The following is an 11,020-nucleotide window of genomic DNA, read 5'->3' as shown; positions in this document are numbered from 1 at the left end:
GTTTCCACTGTTTCCTCTATGCCCCCCGCCTCAGTTCTCTTAGGGACCAGACATGGGTGAAGAGAACTGGATCTCCCAATGCATTCCTCCAGAATCTTCTGCTCTTTCAGTCCCTGGGCTCCTTGGAGGGATGACTGACACAACATCTGATGAATTCATTCACCACCTGTTTGCTATGGTCATACTCTGTCTGCACAGGCTAGATGTTGGGGATAGTAGAAGCTGAACTTGCACTTTGCCTGGAATTTGGAATCAAAAGCATGTCTGAGAATTCCAGTAGGGTCCTAGTCCTTGAGACCATGATCTCCGTGGTCCTAAGTGCCTCCTCTTTTCTGTTTCCTTACCTGAAGGGTTCAGAATACCAGTTAACGCTTCTATAGTACTGTCATAATATAGTACTAAATGTTTGGGGTGTAATGTCTCATTTAATCATAAGTCCTATGAGGTAAGCAGTAGGCTTATCTCCATTGTATAGATGAGAAATCTAGGCACAGAGGAGATAAGTCATTTTTCTTTCTTTTATTTTTTTAAGTTTATTTATTTACTTTGAGAGAGAGACAGCGTGAGTGGGGGAGGAGCAGAGAGAGAGGGAGAGAGAGAGACAATCCTGAGCAGGCTCTGACTGTCAGCACAGAGCCCGATGTGGGGCTCGAACTCATGAACCATGAGACCTGAGCCAAGACTGAGAGTTGGACGCTTAACGAACTGAGCCATCCAGGTGCCCCAATAAATCATTTTTCTAAAGAGTACACCAGAGGGATACCTGTGTGGCTCAGTCAGTTGAGTGTCCAACTTTGGCTCCGGTCATGATCTCACAGTTCGTGGGTTCTAGCCCCACGGCGGGCTGTCTGTTGTCAATGCAGAGCCCACTTCTGATCACCTATCCCCCTTTCTCTCTGCGCCTCCCCTGCTTGCTCTCTCTCCCCAAAATAAATAAACATTAGGAAAAAAAAGTACACGAGAAATAAATGGCAGAGCTGAGATTGAAACCCAGGGCACGTGACCTGGGAGCCCCTGTACCTAACCACCAGACTAGCCTGCCTCCTTGATTGACCACATAGAATGTCCACTTGATGGGTCGCCTAGGTGGCTCAGTCGATTAAGCGTCTGACTTTGGCTCAGGTCACAATATCGCGGTTTGTGAGTTCGAGCCCCGCATCGGGCTCTGTGCTGACAGCTCAGAGCCTGGAGCCTGCTTCTGATTCTGTGTCTCCCCCTGTCTCTGGACCTCCCCTGCTCATGCTCTGTGTCTCTCAATAAATAAATGTTAAAAAATTTTATTAAAAAAAAAAAGAATGTCCACTTGAGCCAGGGACTTAGGAGTTTCCAAAAGGTCCTGTGTCTTGGGTGGTACAGAGGAGAGAAACCTTTTAGCTGAGCATTGGTGCTGGTAACGGTTTACCTGGAGCCCCTGCAGGTCTGGAGTAGGTTTGTAAGGACTACACAGAGCTGGTATGCTTTCCTTATGGCCCTGTGTGTGTGTGTGTGTGTGTGTGTGTGTGTGTGTGTGTGTGCACGCGCACACACACGAGTGCATGTGATTTCTTGAATAAGCCTCACTCACTGAGAGGAACAAACAGGTGTGATGCAAGGAAGAAAGCAACATGGATGTGATGTGCCAGAATCTGGGGATGTGGGAAACCAAGATACCTCTTTTGCTGGGAATCTTTGAGAATAGCAGAGACTTTTATATTTGAAGATTCCAAGAGGAACAGTCCGTCTTGGTAGCTGAGTAAGGAACATGGTCAAGTAGCAGAAGCAGTCTTAAGATGTTCCCCTGTCTTCCCCACAGAGGCCGTATCCCAAAGCCACATCTGTGTATCTGACCCCATCCCTCCAAGCAGGCTGGGACCTTGCCCATGATGGGAGCCAGGCCACAGGGCAGAGGTTCCATGGGATTCCAGCCACTTTTCCATTACCTTTCTGAAACTCTAGGTTTTTCACTAGAGCCTCTGCACGGATCTGGGGAGGCCTGAAGCGGTCCTATGCCTGAAGTCAAACCACCTTGTGCATCTGTCTTGGGGGGGGATGGGTGCTGATGCTGGCAGTTAAGGGTAGTGGGTGGCCACATCAAGATAACAGGTAAGCGGGTTGTGACATTCAGAACTATATAGACCTCCAGGCGACTTTTCTGCCACACATACTTTTCTCCCTGGTCACAGGGTAGGGTGCGGTGGAACCCTTGGCATGCCCAGCCCCCTGCCCCAGGCGCTTTCTTGGCCGAGGAGAACAGGTTGTACTCTTGAGAAACCACAAGAGGAAGTTTAGGGAGGGTTGGGGGTGGGGAAAGTTCTGGGGCGCCTGCCAAGTTTCCCTTTCTCTGTTCAGAAGTAGGTATGTTTATTTTGGTGTGTTTCTCTTGCCCTCAAAGACATTTAAATTTTAAACCCTCTGAGTTTCAAAGAGTTGTCAGGACCTGCCCCTGTTACAGTGGTGGTGGCGGTGGGGAGTGAGGGAGGTTGGCCAGAAACCTCCCAGGAAATGGGACTAGAGCAAGGTACCCTTTTGTTGGATTTCACCTGGGATTCTCACTGGTTGGTAAAGGCCGAGTGACTTCAGAAGGCCTTCTTTTCTCCCTTTCTCTGCCCTTTCACCTCTCTCTTCCCCAAAGCATTCCCTCCAGCCCTAAACTCAGAGAAATGTGCTTATCATGGCCACTTAGGAGCTGCATTATTCTACCAGGAATGGTCCCAAGTGTTTTACTTGCCTTATCTCATTTGACATTCAGCACAACACCAGATGGTAAATACCTCTAACCCCATTTACAGACGAGGAAATTGAAACCCAGAGAGGCCGAGAAACTTCACCAAAGTCACACAGCTAGTAAGTGGCAGAGCCTGGATTTGAACACTGGCCTATTTGATTTCACAGCCTGTGCTCTTGACATTTAAATTAACCCCCAAATCAGAGCATCAGCGTATATCAGACCCTGAAGAGTAGGAGGTTGAGATCCAAAGAGGCTTTTAAAATGCTGTTGCTAGGGGAGGGGTGGCTTAGGTATAGAATTGGAAGCGATTCCTTGGAAATTAATATATTAACAAAGGATCACCATGTGAAGAAAAGATACAGTGGGTGAGAGGTTGAGGTCAAACTCTGGATGGTTGAATAAGAAGATTTAGGAGGGATATTATAGCTGTGTTCAAATATTTGAAAGGGTGCCTTTGGAAGCCCCCAGGTAGGGGATGGGGGACTGGTGGAGGCAGATTTCCAAAAAGCATAAGAACTTTCTAGCAAATAATTGCCTGATCCTCGTCTGAAGAAGTGAGCTCCTCGTCTAAGGGAGTCTAGGGCACATGCGTAGGAGGGGCTTCTGTTAAGCTAGGAGAAGACCTCAAAGCTTCTAAAACCTCCAGACCTCCCATGTGATTATTCACCGGCTTCCTTCCCCCTTCTGGGTCATCCCTTGGCTGGCCGGGCTCCTTGGCCCATGATGGTCCCTGTCTGTCCACCAGGTGGGGCTGTTGCCCAGAATGTTGTCCACGGACTGCTAAAATTGGGTAAAGAGCGCCATCTGGTCCTTTAGCCGCCAGCTGGTTTCATGGGTCCTCTCCCCAATTCCATCTCCAACCATCTACACACCAGGGCCCAGGGAGCCACTTTTGACCCAGTGCAACCCCTATAAAATGCACTCTTAGTCTCCCACCCTGGAGCCCCTCCCTCCCACACCTTTTCCCTATCCCTGACCTTCCTTTGCCCTTGAGCTAGAAGGACCCATGCCTTGAGAGCAGGGGGCCAGGCCAGTAGCCCTCGTGGGCATGGCTTTTCATACCCTTCAAAGGCATGCCATGTCATATCCTTTAAGGGGCCTCAAAAGCTGTGGCTCTGAAACCATTTGCCCTCAGTGGCCACTTCTCCCACCCTGCTTGAAATTCCCTGGAGACAGCCATCCTAAGATGAGAGAGCAGAGGCCCAGGCTTTGTCTAGGAACAAGGGGTAGGAGAGGGGTTGCTTGGTGCCCCCTTAGGCCCTTAGAAAGGCATAGAGCCAGTGGCCCAGGCACCAGCAGGCAGGGCCCAGTGTGCACAGGGACAGAGTGCAGTTACAAGCCCTGTGGCCAGAGGGCACCATGGAGGGCAGGCCCAGAGAAAGAGGCCATAACAGGTAATGTTCAAAATATTTCATAACTCCTGTATCCCCCTCCAACAATCTTATGAGGCAGGATGCCCACTGTGTGGATGAACAAAGCAAGGCACAAGGGTTAAGCAGCTGGCTTCTATTCACACAGCTGGTCAGGGGCTGAGCTGAAAGTCTGACTTGGCCATTTGGCTGTAAGGTTTGTGCACAGAACCCCTCCTCCGTGCTTTCTCTCGTGGAGTGGTCAAGACAGCCAGCACCCATTAGAGAAACCACACCGGTTTGAGTCTGAGCCTGGTTCCTTCCTGCTTGCGTGAAACTGATTTCCTCATCTGTCAAGTGAGTATGACTCTAGTCCCTACCTTGCTGGGTCATTGTGGGGGTTAATAATGGCTGATATTGGGCTCCTGGGTGGCTCAGTCGGTTGAGTGTCTGACCCTTGATTTCAGCTCAGGTCACAATCCCAGGGTCGTGGAATCGAGCCCTACGTCGGGCTCTGTGCTGAGCACAGAGCCTGCTTAAGATTCTCTCTCTGCCTTTCTCCCCGACTTGTGCACTCTCTCTCTCCCTAAAAAACAATAAAGTAAATAATAATAATAATAATAATAACAATAATAATGGCTGATATTCCTTGAATGCATACTATATGACAAGTACTATCTTTTTTTGTCCTCACGGCATCTCTGCAAGGGAGGCACTATTAAGTCTTTACAGACAAGGAAACTGAGGCACACAGTAGTTACACAGAGTAAGGAGCCGAGGCTTCAGAGCCCACCCTGTGCACTAGGGTGCGGACCACATGTGTACATCATGCACACAAAGCCCTGCCGAGTGCCAAACAGGTCATAAGTCCCCATAAGTGACACCTCCATTAGGATGTTGTCCTCCTCATCGTCCTCCGGCCTGAGCTGCTGGCAGTGGGCATGGGGGCTATCCCAAAACAAAGAGACAGCCCTGGTTCCTTTCCTCACTGTCCTACCTATGACTCCATTTCATCCTTTCTTCTGCAATAAATACCAGCCCACAAGTTCTGGCCTGTGGTCAGACAGTTGGACAGAATACTTGAAATTGGGACTGTCCCAGAAACTCCCAGTTCTGGCCCCAGCTTTGTCTGCTCCAACTCGCCCTCCCTCCTGTCCTCTGTTCTCTTCCCTCCAGGCTGCTCCTCCTGCCCCTCCCCTGGGGGCTCTGAGTTCTGGGAAAGGAAGCAGAGCAGGGCCTCAGATGCAGACCTTAGGCTCCAGCTGGAAGTGTTGGAGGCTATGGGAAGAGGGGCCGGCGCGGGGGAGAAAGGATGGGGGCGCAGAGGGCCCCCAGGCTGCCTGTCCCCAGGAAGGCATCTGTCTATCCTTCACAGACTCTTTCCTAAGCTCACTGCTGGGGGCCGAGGAATCCGCTCTGGATAAGACCCAGGGGAGGGTTTACGCCTCTCTGGCAAGTGGCTATCACAAGCTGTCTTTGGATTATGGAGAGGAGGGAGGCCTGCTTCCTCCCAACACCAGGCCCCCGAGAGTCAAGGCTGTGTTTCCCCTTCCTTCCAGCTCCATCCCCTTTTCTTTAAACAGTATCTATTGCAGAACCACAAACTTGGAGGCTGTTCACATGTGCAATCTATTTTCATCACAGTGAGAGAGGATCTTGGGGTTACAGACTCTCAGAAGTACCGGGTAGCTGAGCATAGGCCAGAGTGTGGAACACTCTAGTTTTTACCAGGCCCTCTCCCTTTTCCTTCTAGTCAGCTGGTGCTGGTACCTGCTGGTGCTAGAGGCAACCTCTATTTTTTCCTGGAATTGACTTGATTCCACCTCTAGGACCAGGCTGAGTTTTTCTCTTGGGTCTCTCTGTCTCCAAGGAGACAGTCTTTCTCTGCTTGGGCCCAGCCTCTTGAGTTCTAACTCAAAAAAACTCTTTGCAACCACTGGACATGAGCTTAGTGCCTCCTGGGTCGTCCTCAGAAAGTCCTGCTTCTTCCCTGCCTTTCCTCTGACACAGTTTCTGGGAGTCATTTTTGGCATTCCTTGCGGGAATCTGTTGTGTGGATTTTCTCTGAACCTTCATTTCTTCCCAGGCACATGGCAGCAAACATATTGCAGATAATGATATCTTTTGCACAATACTTCCATATGCCAGGGACTGTTGTGAATGCCTGTGGAGAGAATGTACCATTAGTAGGTCAGTACGTTTATAAAAAATATGCGTGTTTATTAACTCATTTCTCACTCTCCCCAAGAATCCTGCGAGGTTCCCTTATTTTACAGATGAAGAGACTGAGGCACAGAGGTTAAGTAACTTGCCTGAGGTCATACAGCCAGTCCATTCTGAGAGCCTGGTAGCTGAAAGAACTCCGACCCGAGTCAGACTTTTCCTGCACGTTGTGTGTGCTTGTGTGTGTGCACTTGAGTGTGTGCCCACCCGCCAGAGGGAGTGTGAGAAGACCCCAGGTTCCCAGGGGGAACCCCAGGTCCTGTTGAGACGCTGTCTTGAACACAGCGTCAGGACACACAGAGCAGGCTGGTACATGCCTGGGCTGCCTCCTTGTGTGATGGTGTATTTGTGTGTTGCACCTCTGTGCGGAGCTGTGATGGTGTGGGTACACGTACCCCAGGCAATCCCAGGGCCTTCTCCATCCCTCAGTGCTCTTGGCCGGAGCTTCAAGGTTGTCTACTAAGCCAAGCGAGAAGGAAAGGAAGGAGCAAGAATGACCCAGCCCTGCCCCAGCAGGCAGGTCAGGTGTCACACAAGATCCAGGAAGCAGGAGTGGGTGGTGGCGATATGAGCTTTGCTAGGTGGGGCTGGGGCCCTGACCTATCTGGGGAGCCCTGGATGAATCAGCCCGACCACAGCCGCCCCATCTGCGGTGGTGGTGCACACCAGTTTTTCCTCCAGCTCCCCCTCCAACGCTCCTTTTCCTTTCCTTTCTGTCCCCCAGTCTCAGGCTTTGATCAGGGTGTGGCTCCAGGGTAGTGGCTGAGGGCACATCTCTGGAGTCAGTGGTTAAGCTGCGTCCTCGTGCTGGCCGTGCAAACTTTACTTTCGAGATACCCCACCCAGAGATGGGCAGCCACCCTGGCCCAGGAAGGATGCCACATGCCCTGTGCAGAGGACAGGCCTGCACAGGCCTAGGATCCTGGGCTCACCCACCTGGAATGTCCCTCCAACAACATCTGTAAGGCTCAGAGGTCCTGTTCATTCCTCATTTATAGCAGAGCCACATTTTATGCAGTGCTGGGTTCAAGGTCAGTGTAAAAACAAATCCACCTCAAAATTATTATTAAAGTCTCTTTAAACTGCTCATAAAACACAGGATACATAGTTTAGGCATTCTCCCCCCCATCTCTGAGAATGTCCAGCATAGACAGTTATCGTTGGAACAGATGGCCATGTCCTTGGTAGAACATGATGTTGAGCTTGAGGTAAGGGATCACATTGTATAAATAATACCTAAGTTTCTCTGGTTGATTAGTATCCCTTCCAGTGGATATAATTGAATTTGTAATAGTTAAATTGGCACATTAAGGAATTCGGTAGGCATTTGCTCCCGGGTTCTTATGGGCTCCCTGGGCCACAGGAAAGGTTTGAGTGGCAGTGCTGGGGGAATCTGGAGGAAGGAGCAGTTGCTTTTGGGTGGATTAACCAGAAATTTCTTCTCAGAGATACCATTTGAGAAAATAAAAGAGGACTGGACTTCAGGAGAAATGATTCAGGAGCTGTTTTCTTTTCTTTTAAAGTGTATGTATTTATTTATTTATAGTAATCTTTACATCTAACGTGGGACTCCAGCTCACAATCCCAAATTTAAGAGTCGCACACTCTCCCGACTGAGCCAGCCAGGCGCCCCAGGAGCTATTTTATTTTATTAAAATAAATTTTTTTAATGTTTACTTATTTCTGAGACAGAGAGAGAAGAGCATGAGTGGGGGAGAGGCAGAGAGAAAGAGGGAGACAGAATCAGAAGCAGGCTCCAGGCTGTGAGCTGTCAGCACAGGGCCTGATGCAGGGCTCGAACTCACAAACTGTGAGATCGTGACCTGAGCCGAAGTCGGTTGCTCAGTCGACTGAGCCACCCAGGCGCCCCATCCCCAGGAGCAATTTTAAATGGTGTGGTTTTTGTAATTTTTTACTTCTTTGAATATCTGAGGTTTTTTACTGAGAGCCACACTGTAGAAATAATCATTTTTCGATTCCTATTTCTATGACAATCATTAGGCTTACTTATTCTTTGTGTTGTGGTTGCTTCTTTCTAAAATAGTGGCTATTTCTAGAATCACTATTATTTTTATAACAATAATTATTTTTACTATGTCACTTCTTGTTATTATTATTATTTTTTAATGGTTTAAAGACTCCAGAGAGGTTGATACATGAATGGCTGTAAAGAATGGAGAGGCCTAGGGCGGCTCAGTCGGTTGGGCGACCGACTTCGGCTCAGGTCACGATCTCACACTCCATGAGTTCGAGCCCCGCATTGGGCTCTGTGCTGACAGCTCAGAGCCTGGAGCCTGTTTCAGATTCTGTGTCTCCCTCTCTCTCTGACCCTCCCCCGTTCATCCTCTGTCTCTCTGTGTCTCAAAAATAAATAAACGTCAAAAAAAAAAAAAAAAAAAAAGAATGGAGAGGCCTGGGGCATTACACCCTTACAGATTATTGAGAATCCCAAAGAATTTTTGTTTTTGAAGGTTGTGGTTATTGACATTCTAATTTTAAATGAGAAATTAAAAGGATATGAATTCATTTAAAGTAACAGTAAAAAAACCTCACTGCATGTGAATGTAGCATCCTATTTTTTATAAAATAATTATATTATTAAATTATTAAAAATTAGTGGAGTGGGGGCACCTGGCTGGCTCAGTCGGTGGAGCATACAACTCTTGATCTCGGGGTCATCAGGGTTCATGAGTTCAATCCCCATGTTAGGCATGGAGCCTACTTAATAAAATAAAAATTAGTGAGAAGTGTGGCTTTATTTTACATTTTTGCAAATCTCCTTAATGCCTGACTTAATAGAAGACAGCTGGATTATCATGTCTGCTTCTGTTTAATTTGTTGCAGTGTGTTATTTTGGTTGATATATATGAAGAAAACCTGGCCTCAGATACGTGGTTGGAAAGGGAGAATTTGTGAACTGGTTTAGATCCTGTGGCCCTAGTGGACCGTAGAATGATTGGTGAAGAAGCCAAATCAACAGCATTGGGTTGGGGACTTTGGACTTTATTTAGTAGGTAATGGGGAGCCACTAAAGGCTTTTGAACAAGGAAGTGACATGATCAGGCCTTTTTTTTTTTAATGTTTATTTATTTTTTAGAGACAGAGCACACAAGCAGAGGAAGGACAGAGAGAGAGAGAGGGAGACACAGAATCTGAAGCAGGCTCCAGGCTCCAAGCTATCAGTGCAGAGCCCCATGTGGGGCTCGAGCCCATGAACCGTGAGATCGTGACCTGAGCTACAGTCAGACGCTCAACCGACTGAGCCACCCAGGTGCCCCTGGACTGTTTTTTGTTCTGTTTTTTTTTTAAGTTTATTTTTTTATTTTGAGAGCGAGAGACAGATACTGTGAGTGGGGAGGGGCAGAGAGAGAGGGAGAGAGGATCCCAAGCAGGCTCCGCCCTTTCAATGCAGAGCCCGACACAGGACTCATGAACTATGAGATCATGACCTGAGCCAAAATCAAGAGTCAGACACTTAACCCTACTGAACTACCCAGGCACCCCGGTCAGACTGTTTTAAGATGATTTCTAGGGCAGTAATAGAATAGAGTTGGCAAGAAAGAGTCTACATGAGATGTAACAAGGATTGAAACTAGGGTGAGGCCAGTAGATGTGGAAACAAGGGGGTGATTTGGCAAAATATTTTGAAGGTAAAAACAACAGAACTTAGTAATTTTTTGGTAGGAAGGTATGAATAATCATCTGCCCTGTGAAATTGCTCTGCCTTCCCCAGTTGAGCACCAGGCATCCTTCTAAGATGAAGTATGTCATAGTTTTCTGCTTGCAGGCCGTCTCTCCTACTAGGCTACCGTGGATGCCCGCAATAAATGAGAGTAGTCAGGACCACCCCAGAATGCTTCAGCCCATGTGGCTGGCAGAATGTTGGTGCCATTAATAGAAATGTAAAGCTCAGGAGGAAAAGATAGCCATTATCATTAAGTATTACTAAGTAAAGAAGAAAAGGGTAAGAGAAGATGTCAAGCTGTGAATAGAGAGAAAGTAGTGGGTGGGTCTTGAAATATATCATTCTGTTGGCAAGGAAGTACATTTTCCTGGGTACTAAAGATGTGGGGAGAAATATAAAAACATCTAGGAGAGGTCGCTCCACTCTTTGTTCTCAAGTAACTCAAGTTCAGTTGGGGCACTGTTTTTCAAAACTAGAAATGTTTTCATTTTAACCCATTTTATATACCCACGTACAAACACACATGTATGTGTATATCAAACAAACAAGTTCCACTAAGCAATACTTACCCTTACTTCAGATAAGGTCTTGTATTTTCTTTTATTCTGTTGTTTCTTTTTTCTTTTCTTTTCTTTTCTTTTTTTAATGCTGGTCATGATTAGCTTCATGACCCGGTAGAGTGTCCTAACTTGCAATTGGAAAAACACGAAGTGGGCGAGGTTTCACTGAGTATTTTCAAAGTTCTGTTAGCAACAGAAATAGATCGTCAAATATGAGGCAAAAGGAATTTATTGGAAGAAGGTTAGGAACTCAGACACGCCAAAAAGGCTGGAAAAGCATGTTTGGAAATGGACAGAAACTGATAAAAGTGCCTGAGGGCTGGGCAGAGGGTCCTGCAGAAAAATGAGTGGTTACCTCTGCCTGGCCACGCATGGTGGGAATGGACGGGCCGGCCCCTCCCGTGTCTGTGGTGCAGGGAGGCAGGCTGGCTCCTGGATTTGCATTAGGGAAGAGGAGATCCCCCAAAAGGAAGTGGCAGTGCTGTAGGAAAGAAGG

The 11,020-nt window shown here is 47.8% G+C and overlaps 1 protein-coding gene across 4 annotated transcripts in view; it reads left to right on the top strand.

Moving 5' to 3' along the window:
* Window positions 1-11,020, top strand: part of CCND3 (cyclin D3) — a 96,601-nt gene that overhangs the window by 1,216 nt on the left and 84,365 nt on the right. The window lies entirely within an intron of this gene.

Source organism: Felis catus, chromosome B2, assembly GCF_018350175.1.
Source record: "Felis catus isolate Fca126 chromosome B2, F.catus_Fca126_mat1.0, whole genome shotgun sequence".
NCBI lineage: Eukaryota > Metazoa > Chordata > Mammalia > Carnivora > Felidae > Felis > Felis catus.
Note: the sequence above shows the minus strand (reverse complement) of the source record. Positions and strands in the feature narration are given on the sequence as shown.